The 17,995-nt window shown below is 41.8% G+C and overlaps 1 protein-coding gene across 1 annotated transcript in view; it reads right to left on the bottom strand.

The window, feature by feature from the left end:
* Window positions 1-17,995, bottom strand: part of CACHD1 (cache domain containing 1) — a 204,804-nt gene that overhangs the window by 144,391 nt on the left and 42,418 nt on the right. The window lies entirely within an intron of this gene.

Genomic DNA, 17,995 nt, shown 5'->3' with positions numbered 1-17,995 from the left:
GGTGGGCTGAAGCAAGCAGTGTTGCCATTACCCCCATGAAAACCCAGAGCATCCACGGAGTGATCTCACACATTAAAACACACTGCACATGTGAGATCAATTAGGCGGGGTCGACCTTCGTATTTGGGAAAACACTGAAATGCCAGCCCGCCCCCTTAATGTCTGACCTCCATCTGAAACTACGGAACAACAGCAATCCTAAAGATTTAAACACTTCAGACTACTGTACCTGGTCATCAATGACACGGTGTGGCAGAGGAGCCAAGACGAGGAATTAATTGAGCTACGTGGAGAACCGGCACCTCAAAACCACACGACTCTTCAGAGCCTCTAATTTGACACATGCATGTTAAAGAGGGAGCAAAGAATGTTCTGTCAGGCTATCAGTTTACAAATCTTGGATCTCTTATCTAGAGGACATTCTTTGACTACGTATTCGTGGTTGAGAGAGTCTTCATGATCGCTGTCATTTTAAACTCTTAGAGGATCATATTTTTATTCCCTCAGTCTCTGGTGGTGAATACTCTCTCTCAATGCCCCTCTTGACAGGAGACCTAATATCCAACTTCACTTGTCTAGATTTACGGGACGTTCAGAGGCATTACAAAACAGAATACAAACTAATGTTGGGATTTTATAAGAGGACATTTGTTCCTCACCAAGAGAAATGAGTGGGGAAGACACTGCCGAGACTGTCCACGGGTGACGGTATTATGGCTACACAGGGAATAAACACATGGGAGACATAGTTAAGGCTCTTCATTCCCATAAAAATTCCAATACTCACTCTCCCTGCACCAGCAATGCAAACTTGGTCTAGTTACTTGCCCATTCTTGCTCCATTTCCTCAGCTGAAAAATAGGAGTAATATTCTCTTGCCCATGGGATTGCTGTATTAAAAACAACAAAAATGAGATATGGAAACAAGCAGCCAGGAATATAGTAAGAACAACAAATAAAGCAATAATCACCACCACCACATGTGTCTGTTTCCAGAATCTTTCCTGCATTGAACAGGTTATTTCCATAATTTAAAGACATGATTAAAAACATTTCAAGGATCATTTCCACCCTAAAGCTACCATTCAATTGTTCTCACAATACAGAAAGTCATCTCTGCAACTTTTTTTTTTTTTTTTTTTAAAGAATTCCTCTTTGGACTTTGGTAATTAACTACTAGCTGTCATTACCCTCAAAATCAGGAAGACAAGCAAATAGAGTGCACTTTGAAGTACTTTTTTACACAGATCTGAAACAGTGTATTATTCTTATCCCCCTCCCATGAGCTAGGAAACAGGCTAACTTGGGGAATGTCATGCAGTCAAGGGTTAAAAACTCAATGTATGACGCTATATGGGATCTTCTACCATGAAGCATGAAAGCAGACATGGAGCAAAATAGGACAAAAAGGTACAATGGACAATTTCTAGAAAAAGGTGAAAATCCTCTTGCATATGAATTATTCACACAGCGGTCAATATTTTTTCTTATCCTTATTATACAAAATAGTAAAAAAGAGCTGCCCAAGGCTGCTTCTCCTTTCAGCTAAAACAGCACAAATAGTTTCATTCAAAGTATGTAAAAACAAAAACAAAAAAGTCAGCAAAACCTTTACAAGCCTTTTCAAAGCCTGGCACCATTTACATCACAAAGTTTAACAATTACGAGAAGTTGGAATGCTCGTATTTCATTATGCTAGCAAAACCAAGAATAAAGCATAGAATAATTTCCAGATGGTGTCCCCTCTTTGTACAGATGATTCAATTCAACGCTGTTCTGAAAGCTTCAGTCATCTGAATACAGAGTTGTAACAATTCTCTTCAAATTCCTGTTTTTGGATAAATAAAGACTCATATACTCCATTTATGGAGGTTCCTAGCCATTAGAAAGTGAGAACAAGAGAGAATAAAGCATTTAAAAGTCTCCTTTACAAACAGCAGGATCAATGATAAGGATAAAGTTCCACTCACGTGACCAAATTCTCTATGGTCTATTTCTAACTTTTTCTAGTTACCAGATCTGTGTGTGGATGTGTATAAATGAACATTTTATATACAAACTTCCATTTTAACAAGTGCAAAGATTCCTAGAATCATGGGTTCAAAAAGCTTCAGAAAACTAAACTCACTAACTATGAAACAAAGGGCGTTACAGATTAGCATCTATAACACAGGGAACAGAGAGGGCCCTGGAAGCAATAGATGAATTCTGCCAGGGCAATAGCAGACCTCACATGGGTCCACAAAGCCTCTGTAAACCAAGGTTTGCCTCTGAGAAGTTCCAGTAACTGCTCCTAAGTGTTCCTCCATACCAGGGCGGGCAGGACATCCAAACACAGAAGACCCACATCTATGCAAAGCAAACACAGCTCCAAGTGGAAATGCTGTATTAAAAACATGGTATTAAAAATAAACTCCTCCAAAACTATGTTTTTATTATGGAAAAAACCTGTAAAAGACAGAATAGTATAACAAATCTCCACAGACCCATTACCTAGTTTCAACCATTCCCAACTCACAGTTCATCTTCTTCATTCCTATGCCCACTTTTCCCAACCTAAGTCATTTCTGAAGCCAATTAAAGACACCCTATAATGTCATCCACCAACAATTTATATAAAATTCTAAACAATAAAGACACTTTTTGTTTAAACAAACAACAACAAAAAAAAGCACAATACCACGGTCACAGAAATAATGATTCATGAATATCATTAAATATCCAATCAGGTTCAAATTCAAGTGCAGTCTTTTACAGATGCTCTGCTGGGAAGAAGGGGGACAGCAGTGAGGGGCAGGACATCAGAGTAACTTAGGCTTTTGTTTTAAAACTGCTAGCACACAGCATGGTCTGGTCTCTTGGACTCAAACCATTCCAAAATTTACTAAGGGTCCACTCTTTCTCTTGCAGCCAAAATGCAATGTTCACTCACTTGAAAAGGAGGCCATGCCACAGGAAAACACAGGAAGCCATTTTCCTCACCGGCATTTTCATAATTAAGAGGAAACTATCAAATGAGCCCGAGTCTCTTGAATGTAACCTATGCCCATTTCTTTTAAGATTTTCTACTGAAAAAATTTCAGACTCACAAACTACAAATACAATGAGTTCCCATGTACCATTCACCTACTGGCCCCCAACAGCAGCATCTTTCAAAATTTTTAAGAACCTGCACTGATCTGTATATAAATTTTTAGGACCTTCTTTTAGCAAAAGACTCTTAGGTATGAAACTAAACACCGGAGCAACAACAACAACAACAAAAACAGATGTATCAGACTTCATAAAAATTTAAAAACTTTTAGGGGCTCCTGGGTAGCTCAGTAGGTTAAAGCCTCTGCCTTTGGCTCAGGTTATGATCCCAGGGTCCTGGGATCGAGCCACACATTGGGTCCTCTGCTCAGGGGAGAGCCTGCTTCTCCCTCTCTCTCTCTCTCTGCCTGCCTTCTCTGCCTACTGTGATCTCTGTCTGTAAATAAATAAATTTTTTAAATCTTTAAAAAAAATTTTTTAACTTTTGGGCTTCAAATGACACCAAAGTGAAAAGACCGCCTACATAATGGGAGAAAATATTTGCAAATCGTACATAAGGGACTTGTATCTAGAATATATAAATGAGTCTTACAACTCAATGAAAGATGCAATTTTAAAATAGGCAGACGTTTTGGTTTTTTTGTTTTTGCAAAGGATTTTAAGGTCAGTAAGCACATGAAAAGATGTTCAACATTGTTAGTCATCATGGACATGAAGATCAAAACCACACTGAGATACCACTCAGCATCTATTAAAATAGCTAGACAAAAAAAGGTCAGAGAACACAAAATGTTGGTGAGGACATGGAGAAATCAGAACCTTCATACACTGCTGGCCGCCATGTCAAATGGTAAAGCCACTGTGGAAAACAGGCTGGTAGTTCCTCACATGATTACAGGGTTACCAAGTGCCTAGCGATTCCCCTCATATATGTACACCCAAGGGAAAAGAAAACCTATGTCCACAAAAAAACCTTGCATGCAAATCCTTATAGCCAGCATTATTCATGGCAGCCATAACGTGGAAACCATGCAAATGCCCATCACCTGAAGAATGCGTGAACAAAACTATGGTTTCTCTATGCAATGGCATATTATTTGGTCACCAGAAGGGATCAAGTACTGATACATGCCGCAGCATTACAGACCTTGAAAATATTTGGCTTTTTGTTGTTGTTGTTGTTTGAAAGAATCCAGTTACAAAATATCACGTATGAGTCTCTTCATATGAAATGCTCAAAACAGGGCAATCTAGAGAAAAAGTAGATTACTGGTTGCTTAGGGATGGCCGAGGGGGCCAGGAGGAGGAGGGAGACAGAATATCAAGGGGACAGCTAAACGGTACAGAGTTTCTTTTTGTGGAGATAAAAAAGTTGCAAAATGGACTAGGATGATGGTTGCCACTATTAGTGAATGTACTAAAAGCCCCTAAATTGCACACGTTAAATGGGTGAATTACATGGTATGTGAGGATATCCATAAAGCAGTTTTAAAAAATAAAATCCGCAGATTCTTAAAAAAAAAAAGAGGAAAAGAACAAGAACAAGAAGATCTACTGGCTTTCAGTTCTTAATTCTGTTGTTTTAACTGATCTTTGCTGGCTATAGTCAAGCACACATCACTTCCCTAAAAAAGGAGGGCAAGGGAAGTTCAGATGGCTCTGGGAGATATCCCTCCTTTTCACAAGTTCTAAGGAGACAGCCAAAGGGCAACATCAAAACTTCCCATTTACTACCTCTGAAATAAAGTGTCTGGGACACAAAACACTTTATTCTTTTTGTCCTATACCATCAGATACAATGAAAATGCTCTGCAGGGGGAAAGAGACAATGCTTTCCCCAGCTGCATCAAAATCTGTTTAAAAGTTACATCTACCCATATGTTAAATAACGAATTTACACAAAAACTTTAAAAATTACATACATGATGGTACTCGTTATGTACTAAATGTGTCCGAGTTGCTGGATTTATGAACAAAAAGACTCGGCATAGTAAATCACCAGTGGCTGCCTCAGAGTCTTGGACAAGAAAGCATTCTTGAACCTCCTGCTTTCTAGAAGAAATGGTCCCCTAGAAAGGTCTGGCCAAGGGTACAGTGTCTTCTGGAAGCAAGAGCACAGATCTAGAAATCCGAAATCGGGTTCTCCTGTCCGCATAGATGGTAAGTCACAAGATCTCCTCCTCTCCTTCTCCTGTGTTTCTGGGAATAGCCAAACCGCTGAAGAAAGAGATTAACTGGAAAGGAGTGTAAGGGAGCCTTCAGAGGTGTTGGAAATGTCCTTTATCGTGCCCCAGGTGGGTGGGTTACACAAGGAATAAACATACAGAAAATTTCATCAAGCTGTACATTTCAGATTTGTGCACTTGACTCTATCTTTTATCTCGATTAAAAATATAATCAGAAAAAAATGGTTTCCATAAAAACATTTCCTAAATTGTCAGGTGCTATGCAACTGAGAGAGACTATCATTTTAAGAGATTTCTTTAGAAAAAGGCGGTAAGGGTTTCTATGGTAGAACACATATTGAGTAAGGAGTAAGTAGTCACACTTTCTCCAACAGTCCTCAAATCCGTGGTATTTACTGTGAAAGACTGTGTTACAGACACAGTGAGAGAACTAGAGATACAAAGCTACCATTCACTGCTCGTAGGCTGATACCGCCTAGCCACAGTATTCATTTTATGAAACAAAACAAAATCCATCTCACGTAATGAGGAAATTAAGCCCACTTCCCCAACTAAGGTTCATTTGGTTCTTACCTAGACCACATTCTAAGATCTGTTTCTATATGGTAATTGTTAGGGTCTGCTCTAGGCAAAAATGGTCAAGCACAAAGAACTACCTTTGGGTCCCCGTATCGAGGTCCCTGCAACATCAGCTCGGTTCCTTGCATCCCTCTTGGTTAGAGCTCCCACATAACACTAACCTTCAGAACTGCATCAGCATGTTCTCTCCTGCCTTCCTTCCAGATCCAACTTCTGAGCAGGGTTGCATGGGCAGAATGCTAATAAAATTTCTGACCCCTGTTTGTACATACCCTGCAAACTCAGAGATTTTATTCCCATCATGAGCTTATAGCATATGGTACAGTGGACTTTCAAAATGGGAGATGAGCCAGTCAGCCTAACCTAACCACACGAACCCTTTCACCACAGAGTTCTTCTCCGGCTAGTGCCAGATGGGGAATCAGAGAGACACTCCAGCTGATCCGAAAGGAAACAGCACACATGTTGTGAACTGTCCCTGGGAGCCATGGGGCAAGGCACTGAGCAACCTCCAGGAACTCAAAGAGGTGCCTGGCCAGCAGCTAGAGGGGAAAATGGGGACCTTGGACCTGTGACCACAAGAATTAATCCTACCTATAACCAGTGATGTGGGAGATAACGGCCAAACTCCCACAATCATCACAACCCTAGCTAATACCTTAATTGCAGTCCAGTGAGAATCCAGCCACACCAAGCCCAGAGTTCTGCCCTAAAGAAACTGCTAGGTAATAAACTGGTGGTGTTGGTACTTTGTTATGCAGCATTAAGAAACTAACCAGGGGCTAGAAGACAGGCCCACCTCAACAGACGACTTACCTTTCAGTGATAAGGGTTCCACACACATCTTTGTTAGCCTCAGTTTTCTGTCTATGAAATGGAGCCGGGTCTCTACTTCACAGGTTGGATGAGAAGGAGAGGCAGCGGACCTAGATTAGCGTACTTGACACGCGGTAAGCACGTGATAAATGGTAACTAATAATGGTGACAAGATGGTGCTGAACGTGTCGAAGTTAAACACTTTTTGAACAAAGGAATCCTGAAAAATCATTTCAAAGTCTTAACTCCTACAGAGTGCCATTAATAACAGTGGTTTCCACCATGGGGCTCCACAAAGGCAGTGTTAAGATGCCTAATTAGGTCAGCAGTAATTCAGTACAGGTAATGTGATATTGTGTGGGCCTTAATTAGGTTACACTACAACTCAGATGCAGTGGGCATTACATTCAGGAAGGCCCTCTCCAAGGGTAGGCAGCTTGTGTTCTAATCATGGAGACATACTCCAAAGAGAGGCCCTGCAAATGTTCCCATTATCTGTTTTAATCAACACCAGACCCTTCGCCAATTAGTAAAGCAAATGTCAGAGGGGTGTGTGTGTGCATGCATCAGTGTGTGCACGTGTGCTTGTGTGAAGTCAGTGGCTTATAAACAGGCATTATAACTGATGGACTTAGAGTGGGGCAGGAGCCTGGGGTGGTTCTGCTGGCTTAGTCATCTCAGGGATATGGGATGGAGCCCCCCCACGTCCCCTGCAGCCAGGGGGGCTCCACACTCAGCAGGAGTCTGCTTCTCTCCCAGTCCCTCTTTGCCCTCCCCTTACACATGCACATGCCCAGGCACTCTAAGTAAAACACATCTTTAAGAAAAAATTAAAAAAAGATAAACAGACATTATAAATGTTAGAAATGGGCCTTCACTGGTGGAATTAAAGATCTCTTTAAGTTTTAAGAATTGGCCAGGATATTCACCAACAACCCTCGTCTTGCATGAGTAAGAATGTAGCCTTCATAAATTTGTTCCCTTAACGGCCCCAATTCCAGCCACAACTGGAAGACTGCCAGTTCCTAGATGCTGATCATTAAGGATAACAGAACCCTCCTCTGGAATGCCGTCGTGTCTACGAGTGCAGTTTTCATGCAAGGCAGTGATCAGAGAAACCAACAGAAGAGAGCTGGGACTTCACCAAACATACCAGGCTATCTTGCATGAAATGCTTCGTGCCCGCTGGCTGATAAGCAACGTCTGTACGTGTAGCAGGATCGCAACTCAGACTTGCTTTAGTTATAACCAGGTGGCAAAGTTGTGGGTCAGTAGCTAACCTTACTGCCCTCAAATAATTTGGCTATTACCAAATTTATCTCCCAAAACCCTCTCAGAGTTCTGCATAACCAAACGGACTCAGGACAATTTGCAACAGGTGGCAATGACTGAGAGCTGTTTGCAATAGCAAAAAGCAGAAGTCCAAATTATGCTTGTCATAAGACTGACCAAATATCAAGTTTTGGGGTTTGCCCTGGAGTGATACCAGCTTAGTATTATAACTCTGGTTAACTCTAGTTACTCACAGCATCTGACTGACAGTTAATGGGAAATCATTGGTAACTTTTTGCTAGGAGGAAAAAAAAATTCAGACTTAAATAGTTTGGTAGGTATTTTTAAAATATTAGAAATAATAATGCATGCCCTATTACGGACATAAAGTTGATCCCTTTGCTTTAGAGATACGGCAACTGAGGCCTGGAGCAGATGAATAGTTTTTCTGAGGTGTTCTACATGTTTCCATTTCTGAAATCAATCCTCCTTGGAGTATCTGATGTGATTATCTCTCTTGTAATTCCTGGCTGGGCCTCAAACAAAAAGCCCCACCTCCTCAACCTGCCGGCCCCAGATTATTTAGCATCTGGAATTTTCCCCACTTCCATTGCCATAGGCAAAAAGTTTATCAGGCACAAGAAGCTATTAGTGGCTCTTTGAGACTTTTGAGCAAATTCTTCCATTAAGTCTATTATCAAATAGGTCGCAGGGGTTAATGAGATTAAAAAAAAATGTTCCTGCTAATGAGTAACCCCTCAAATGTAAAGCTTTAACTCAATTAAGTGATGCCTATCTCCAAAATTACCTCAAATAATTAAGAGAATGGGGGGCGGTTTGGGGGTCTTGTGAGGGGGAAAAAGATGTTAGTGGGACCAGTAGGTAGAGGACAGGCCTTGTTAGGGTATGGGTCTGCAGGCACAGACTGCTGGTCCAGGCAAGGCCCTTATCTCTGGGGTTTTCCAACACAATAGGTTGTAGATAATCTGAAAGGGAGACAAAAGCTTCAACTCCCAGGGAATGGGGCGGTGGAGAAATAAACACCGTGCTTGGCACTGCTGGTATTCTCTGCAAAAGGTAAACAGGACCATCACACACACTTTCTGCTCCCAAACAGAACTTTACCAACAGTGGTTCCCCACATTCAGGGTCACAATACTAGCACATGGGGATATCTGTACACCTTATTTCTTCCCTACCCTGCAAGGCAAAAAAAAAAAAAGCACATGTAACTTAACCCATTTCAGAGAGGAGGAAGCCTGAGCTCCGGTGTCACGGTCACACAGCTATTTTGAGAAACGCAGGCTGCAACCCAGGTCCTCTGACTCCAATCTCCTGTGATCCTGTGTAAAATTCTGCATCACACCAGCTTCTACCCACAAGGTCCATCATTTCCTAATAGGACCACATTCCCATGCATGAATTTAAAAAAACAAAAGTATTGGGGCGCCTGGGTGGCTCAGTGGGTTAAGCCGCTGCCTTCGGCTCAGGTCATGCTCCCAGAGTCCTGGGATCGAGTCCTGCATCGGGCTCTCTGCTCAGCAGGGAGCCTGCTTCCCACCCTCTCTCTCTCTGCCTGCCTCTCTGCCTACTTGTGATTTCTCTCTCTGTCAAATAAATAAATAAAATCTTTAAAACAAACAAATAAATAAATAATAAAATAAAAAAACAAGAGTATTAAAATTAAGGTTGTTGAGAAGACCTGGACACCCAGGAAACAGTGGAAGACTATACTAGATACTGAAACTGGGTTTGAAAGTCATGGGTTCGGGGCACCTGGGTGGCTCAGTGGGTTAAAGCCTCTGCCTTCGGCTCAGGTCATGATCCCAGGGTCCTGGGATCGAGCCCCGCATCAGGCTCTCTGCTCAGCAGGGAGCCTGCTTCCTCCTTTCTCTCTGCCTGCCTCTCTGCCTACTTATAATCTCTGCCTGTCAAATAAATAAATAAAATCTTAAAAACAAAAACAAAAACAAAAACAAAAAAAGTCATGGGTTCTCCCTGGAGAGAGAGCACAGAAACCTTTTCCAACCCTATGTATGCTGCTGTCCCCTTGGAGGAAAGAAGTCAAACACAGGTCATAAGCTGACAAATGACCACACTTAAGTTCTTCCTCTTCTTCATAATGGATCCTCCTCACCGTAAGGAGATACAAACATTGAAAAACCACTAAACCAACCAACACCTCCCAGGATCCTCTACAGAAGGTTTCCTGGTTCAGGTCGGGAAGCCTGGGTAGCCTTGAAGACATCACGTCCTGTTCAAAGAGGATCCCAAGCTGTGCTACCACAGGATTCTACTTCCCTCCCCTCTTCAGATCTAATCACTTCCTTTGTTTCCCAAGGAATACAGCCAGGTTCAATCAATGACAGGGTAGGCAGGCAGCCACCCTGGGGTGGTCGAATGCAATTTTTTCCCCACACATTTAAAGTGTAAAAGGTTAAGCTAATAGGAGAGAGGGGAGCAAAGAGCTCTACTGTCCAGGTCCCTCCTGATGAGAAGCAGCACAGCGATGATGATCACATCACTCTGCTGCTCAAGACTTGCCCCCCATGGCTCTCCTTACTCTCAGAGTAAGGCCTCTGAGGCCTTACTGATCCCTCTCAGTCCTCCGGCTACTCTGGTCTCCTTGCTGCTCACCCCCCCCCAGCACAAGCCCTCTGCCAGGCTCTTTCCAAAGAGCCACGAGGCAAGGTCCCTTACCTCCTACCTACTTCAAGTCTTTGCTCTAGCATCATTTTTTCAATAAGCCCCATAGTGAAAACTCTTTAATGTCAATCTCAAAGGCCACCCTAGGCTCCTACACACTCTCTTGATCTTCCTTACCCTTTCTCCTTCTGGTAGCACCAGGCTCCCTCCAACACACAATTTATATCCCCATAATATTCATTATGTCTACTGTCTTGCTCTCTCCTTTGGAATGCAACTGGAATGTAAATTCCACACAGAAAGCCTCCCCCCCGCCAAAGATTTTATTTATTAATTTGACAGGCAGAGATCATAAGTAGGCAGAGAGGCAGGCAGAAAGAGAGGGGGAAGCAGGCTCCCTGCTGAGCAGAGAGCCTAATGCGGGGCTCGATCCCAGGACCCTGGGATCATGACCTAAGCCGAAGGCAGAGGCTTTAACCCACTGAGCCACCCAGGTGCCCCCAAAAAGGCATTTTTGATAAAAGATGAATTAGTAGGATCTAAGTGTGCCTAGTACATACTATTTGCTGGGTGAGAGAAACATACCTATGTGCTAACAGCAACAACAGCAGATACCATTCATTGAGCACTCACTATGTCTCAAGACATCTAGCAAGTTCTACCTGCATTATTTCATGGGATTCACGTAAGCTGGAGAAAGGTCATAAGAGTATCCCCAATTTACATGCGACAAAACTGGGGCCTGAAGGAGTTACCCAAGGTTCCAGTGCTAATAAACAGACAAACAAGATAAGAAGCCAGGTCTTTGGGTTTACTTTGGTTAACCCCAATGCTGTATTTCCATTCCAGCTCAGCTACACAAGTTTTTGTGTTTTTTGTTTCTGGTGGGACTTCACTCGTGTTTATTAGGGAGAAGAGTTTGAAATACGAAAAAGAATTGCCCTAGCAAATTCAAAGAGAGACAAGTCTCTTGAAAAACATTTTGATAAAAATGTTTCTATATTAGAGAACGTCCCTCCTGTGGCATGGTGGTTAAGAATAACCAGAGGATAAAACTCTGGGTTCAAATCCAGACTCCCTCTCCTAATCAGCTCTGAGATTGATGTGGGGGTAATAACCTACAAAACAGATACCATCTATTGTGCAAAACTGTTTTAAGGATTAAACGGTAAGTCATGAAAGAAAGAAAAAAACATATATGTGTGTGTGTGTGTGTGGCTTGTTACTTGGTCCTTTCTTCTTTTCAGCATTAACCTCACTGACAGAATCTTCGTTCCTGTGAGCAAACTTATTGGGCACCTAGTATGCGCCAGGAGCCCTGCTGGATACTGGGGTCCAAATGCAGTAAGATGGCTTATTACACAATAATGCTCCCAGAGTGGAGATGCAGCCAATCAGCAAAGCAGCGATCCGGGAACCATATGAACAAGGATATGGCAGACTTATGTACTGGACATGGAGACCATGCAGGAGTGAACTGCTCTGGCTAACGTAAGAATGGAGAGATACTGCTGACTGACTACAGGATTACTGCAGGGGGGGGGGGAAATATGGAAGGACGGGCATATTAATAACCACAACTGCCTCGCTGAAGAAAGGATCCAGGTTAGTTTCGAACTGATCTGAAAATGTTCAGCGTCCATGTACTTTACACACTACTTACCAAGAAAAAGACTACTTGAATAAACGATCATTTTCTCGGGGATCTGTAACCTGTCTGTGAGAATCTTAGTAACGATCGCTACCACTTCTTCTCCAAGCCTATGAAGCCCACTCTCCACCCCAAAAACTTAAAGATCTCAAAATCTCAAGCTTTACACACACTTTAAGTTCATGAAGTGGGGCAAGGCGGGGAGGGGTGTGGAAATGAATGCCCTCCTTAAATTTTTTATATTAAAACCAACAGAGTTGGAACCACGAATCCCCGCCACCTTTCCATAAACATAGATTACCAGGTTCGTTTAATTTCTGCACAACACTTCAGACTACCTGCATCCCCAAACAGTGTCAGATAACAGGCCTTTCTTCATACATTAATTTTACATTACCCTCTCTCCCAGGCAGCTAGGGAGCTAACAAGCAGTCCCTGCGGCTCAGTCTGAACGGAATTGGCATGCGTTCAGGAAGCACAACTACAGCTGTTGCATAATAGCATTTTTCGTCCATATCACCACAAATACTAATAGTCAAAATGATTTAAGAAGGGGAAAAAAATGCTCCGAGATATTTTGAACTGGCAATGATAGAAACATTTTAGTTTTTAATTGCATAAGCTTATATTCCAAAGGTCCTGGACAAATGTCAAACCAATCAGACTGCAAACGCATCTGGTTTGAGGAGACTCTTCGGGTAATTTAAATTCAGCCTCTTGCACAAATTGGGAGGGCCCGTATTGCTTCCTATTGGTTTTCATTATAACCTGAAAGTCTAATTTTGCAGCTCCCCAGTTCAATGTTCTAACATATACACCAAAGAAATTCTTTTTCAGAAGTAGACTGCTCAGTTGAGGGGAGTAGAAACAGGAATTGTTAAACAGTTTGTATTAATGAGTTCAGGATTCATTAGAAAAATGAAGAAAAACTTTTAAGAATTCATACCACTCAGATTAATCTAGATCTGTAATTTTTATCCTTCTGGGTCATATGTATATATGTGTGTTCTTCCCAAATCACCCACATGGGGACAAAAATCACACAGATACCAACAGGTCAATGAAGAGATATGGAGAGTCTGAACATGGGGGAAATTTAGCTCCATTATGACCAAAAGAGGAACATGGGAACTCTATGAGCCTATGTACTGGTCAACTTTATGCTCTTTCTCATCATAATTATAAAATAGATTATTTAATGAGAACTACTAAAAGACCGCAAGAACAAATCAGACCAGATTATGCCACTTACTTTACTATACAAGTAAAAATTGTACAAACTTCTATCTTGATTTCCTCGAGGCATCTTCCAAAGTATTTCCAACTTCATCCTTGACAACAAGATGGTGCACTGAGCTAGACTGTCAGACATGGAACTTGGATACATCAGAAAAAGGTTAACTATCACCGGAGACTTAAAAGAATACAAACAGGGGTCATCACATAGTTTTGCTGGTGAGGTAAACACCAGTAATCCTATGGTCAACTAGGAATCTAGCTCTGCTGCCTATGAATACATTCCTCCCCCATCCCACAGCTCAGTTTTTCAAAAACCTAGAAGATGAAGAATTCTTTCCTTATAGTGCTAAAGCTTAAAGGCTTTTATCTAAAACTACAAAAAAAAAAAAAAAAAATTCACAGTCAAGCTGGCAAGAGTCATTTTTAGCTAGATAGCCATATGGACATCTCTTGAAAAAAGCCATATGATTATATTTGTTATTTTTGGCCTCTTTACCTTTAACTTCTTTCTTGTACATAGAGGTCTCCAGTTATTACCACCAAGTGATAAATCACTTTGAATTTCCAAGGCTACAAAAGGCATTTACTGGCAACCATTTCAGTTTCACTTTTAGCTGAAGACCCTGGAGAATTCTTAAGTGAAAGATGTTCACATTTTCCAAAAATGTGATTTTATTTAACCTAGGTCAAGATTTTAGATCTACACTTTATCTTGATAGCTGAAGATCAAATGAAGAAAAACATGGTTAGAAATGAACAGTATACAGTACTGAGGAACATACCAGCTTAACTTCTTCTCCAATAGTTTCTACTAGAAAGGGGTGGGGGAAGGGTCCTTCAGCCCCCTCTGAAAAGATTACCTGTAAGAGACTGCAAACTAGCAACCAAACTTGACCAGCTCAAGATTACTGCTGTTTTAAATGGAGCCAATGTTTAAAGTATGGGAAATGTCACATTTTACAAGAATCTGAATTTTCAACATCTTTCAAAATCCTGGAAAGTCTGGCAACACCAGACTAACGTTCCCACGGTCACCAACAGTTTCCCACTGAACAGTAAGGGTCTCTTTCCAGTGGGTCATACAATCTTCAGTTTGCAACATGCAAACTGAATTTCAATTTTTCAGTAATTTCGAAAATTACTTCACTAATTTCGATTTTTGGACTGGCAACCTATCAAAAGACTAGAAGACTATCAAAAGACTAGAAATGATGCACTGGTTCCTTCTTGGATTTCTTTCCATTCTCTGTTCCCTTTAAGGTAGCCCTCAAATGGGACCTTGCCTTTGAACCTTCCAGGTTTGTCAAATTCTCCCTTGTTATCATCTCTCCCCCAACAGTAGCTGCTCGGAAGCAGTAATAGTAACCTACTTATGGCTCTTGTTTCTTTTCTCCATTGCACTTAGCACAGTGCTTTGCTTGAAGGAGATATTCAGTAAAAGGTCTAGTAGTTATCTTACAGATATTGAGCTTGCAAACAAGCTTTTACATATACGAGGGTTCCAACCTTAAAGATTTTTTATTTATTCATCGGACAGACAGCACAAGAGCATCAGCATGGGGGGAGCAGGAGGATCAGAGGCAGAAGGAGAGTTGGGCTTCCCGCTGAGCGGGGAGCCTGATGTGGGGCTCCATCCTAGGACTCTGGGATCATGACCTGAGCTGAAGGCAGACGATTAACCGACTGAGCCACCCAGGCACCCCCAAGTATTCCAACCTTCGAATAGTATTTCTTAATGGGAACAATCATGTTGCCATACTCCCCCAAAGACATTTTTAGTGATCACACTGGTGTAGGGGGTGGGGAAGGAAGAGGAGACACAGCTGGCATCTAGTGGGTAGAAGTTAGAGATATTTGAGATCCTAAAGTGCACAGGAGAGATTCCCCCCTCCCCCGCCAGGCCAGTAACGACCACTTCCACCGCCCCACCACGACCATCCCACCACAAGTCATTAGTTTCAAGGTCATGAAAACCTGCATTAGAATAACCTGATACACAGCACAACAAAATGGCAGGTAGAGAATCTCACGCTAAAAGTCAAGTGGCTTTTTCAAGGTAAACCAACCAGCTTGCAGTAGAATCCTGGAAACAAGAGTGCCAGGATCTCAGGATCTGATGAGAGCAACTGGTAACAGAAAAACAAACACCCTAAAGTTAGAACTTGTGCCTGTCTGGCATGGACTCGTGGAAGAATGTTCGCAGGCTAGAGACTAACATTCAGCTAACAAAGTAGATCTTAGGTTTTATAAAAAGATGGCCTGATGATGACAGTGTCTGGTAGGCACATGGTGGAAAACACAACTTAATCCTATCTCATGTCAAGTTTACCACATACGTATATTGGAAAACAAAGTTCCGCCTCCCAGAGAGACTTTTTATACAAGCTAGCTCATAACAAATACATGAGGTGCCCCCAATCCATGTGCTGATGACTACAGAATACAAAAACTGAAAGAAGTTTCTTTTTAAAATTTTTTTATTAATATATAATATATTATTTGTTTCAGGGGTACAGGTCTATGAATCATCAGTCTTGCAAGATTCACAGCACTTACCATAGCACATACCCTCCCCAGTGTCCTCTTTAGGAGAAAGAGAAGAAGAAGGTACAGCCATCTAAAGTCTGGAAGTGTTGAATTCAGCCCAAGGTGGCCACATCTACATGCTGCTGTATTTTGTCTCCATCACTCCTAGAGTAGCCTGGAGTAGCCACTCTCCATTCAGACCAGGGGAGTGAGTGGTAGGAAACATGAAGATGGAAAGGGCACAAATTGAATCATGTGCCTCTGAACCTCACAGCTTCCATGTGCTTCCTCAAGTAGCTCCTTCAGTTTCAAGATCTGGATAAATGGGAGTGGTCATTTCTACCTCAAAGAGTTATAGAAAATCATCATCATCAGTTACAGTCTCACTATGTGCCAGTGATGTCAAGTGCTTTATTCCATTTGATTTACCTCTTCTTCCATTTACGGAAGAAGAAACAGGGGTGACTTGTTCATGGCCACAGCAAGTAAAACGGAGAAGGTAGGATTCAAACCAAAGCAATTTCTAGAGCTGTGATTCATAACTGTTTTAAAGCTGGCTAGCTTTATCCGTTCAAAGTGCTAATTAGTGCTTTTAATTGCCAAGAGGTTATTACTAGTGGACACAAACTTGAAGGCAAAGGAAATTCTGGGGTTTGTAGAAAATAATTTCCTAATGGCTAGAGCTGTCCACAGATGCACTAAACCATCAATGAAGGAAGATGCGCCCCGCCACTGCTGCAGGAGGAGGCTGGGTGGCCATATCAATGGAGCAGTGAACAACAGCTAGGGTCTATGATGAACTTAAGGTCCATTCCAATCTTGCAGTTTTTGGATTTCCTCTTCCTTCATTTCTCTATAATCACTGGAACCTCAGGGTCGTATTTTTTCCTAAGTAACCTCTATTCCTTTCTCTGCTTTTTCTGTCTTCCACTTCTTGTTTTCCTTTGTTCCTACAATGAACAGAATGGAAAGAGCCTGGGATTTGCAAATACAAGAACTCTAGATGTCAATGTTCAATCTCCCATACAACAGCAAATCGATACAGGGCAAGTTACTGAGACATCCTCTCAATGAAGATCTCCTGATCCATAAAACAAAGGAATTAACAGCAAACGAGAAAGAAGATTGAAATATATTGCCTTGTTCTGTAGAAGCTCAGTAAATATTAGTCTTCAATTTGCCACGTCCTCTAAGCCTGATCTACTACTACACCGTCATACTCCACCTGCCTGTGCGTCCTCAAGAGATAGAAATGACACCAAAAATAAGTGCAGTCCCAAAATATCTGTGCATTTTATCTACCACGAAGTTATAAGCAAAAAAAAAAAAAAAAAAAAAAAAAAGCCCTGCACAATCTGGCTCAAGATGGGATTCTCCACAGCAAGGACCAGAACCCGCACCAAACCCCAGGCCCTTCTCTTTGACATTCTAAATCACAACAGTACCCACAATGATATTAAGCCCATAGATTTTCCCCTCATAGGAACCTCCAGGAATAAGGTAATGAATGAATGCGCTGAACTTTCAAGGTCCCACAGCACCATCTCATCTAGATCATACAACAATCCTGCAGGAATACTTATAAAGGCAGGTAACATTGTCTCAATTTAACTGTATCTTCAACCAGTGGGCCAACCTCTTTGTCAATTTCTGGTTTTTATAGTTTAAAAACTAGGTAGAGTTGAATGAGAACTACCACCCGAAAAACAGATCAAGACAGAAATTACCATAAGCAGAAAAGGAATTTGTTAGACACGAGAAACACAAGAGACAGAATCTTAGCAATATTAGATAGCTGAGAGCACTCCTGAAGAGATCAAGCCACTAAAACAACCTCACTCAAAGGCCACAGAGGACAACTGGCTGTTCCTGTCCCTGGAATCTCTTCCCCATAATCTTAACATCTCCTCTATTGCTGTGTAAATGTTTCAAGTCCCAGGCAGGAGATTGACCACCTAGTGGAGGGAACATACCCATCACCTTAGCTGTTACAGAGCAAGGAGTCAGATCATCCACTCTTCCTCACCAAAAAAAAAAAAGGTACCTA

Source organism: Mustela lutreola, chromosome 10 (assembly GCF_030435805.1).
Source record: "Mustela lutreola isolate mMusLut2 chromosome 10, mMusLut2.pri, whole genome shotgun sequence".
In the NCBI taxonomy this organism is placed as follows: Eukaryota; Metazoa; Chordata; class Mammalia; order Carnivora; family Mustelidae; genus Mustela; species Mustela lutreola.
This window is presented reverse-complemented; position numbering and strand designations above follow the sequence as displayed.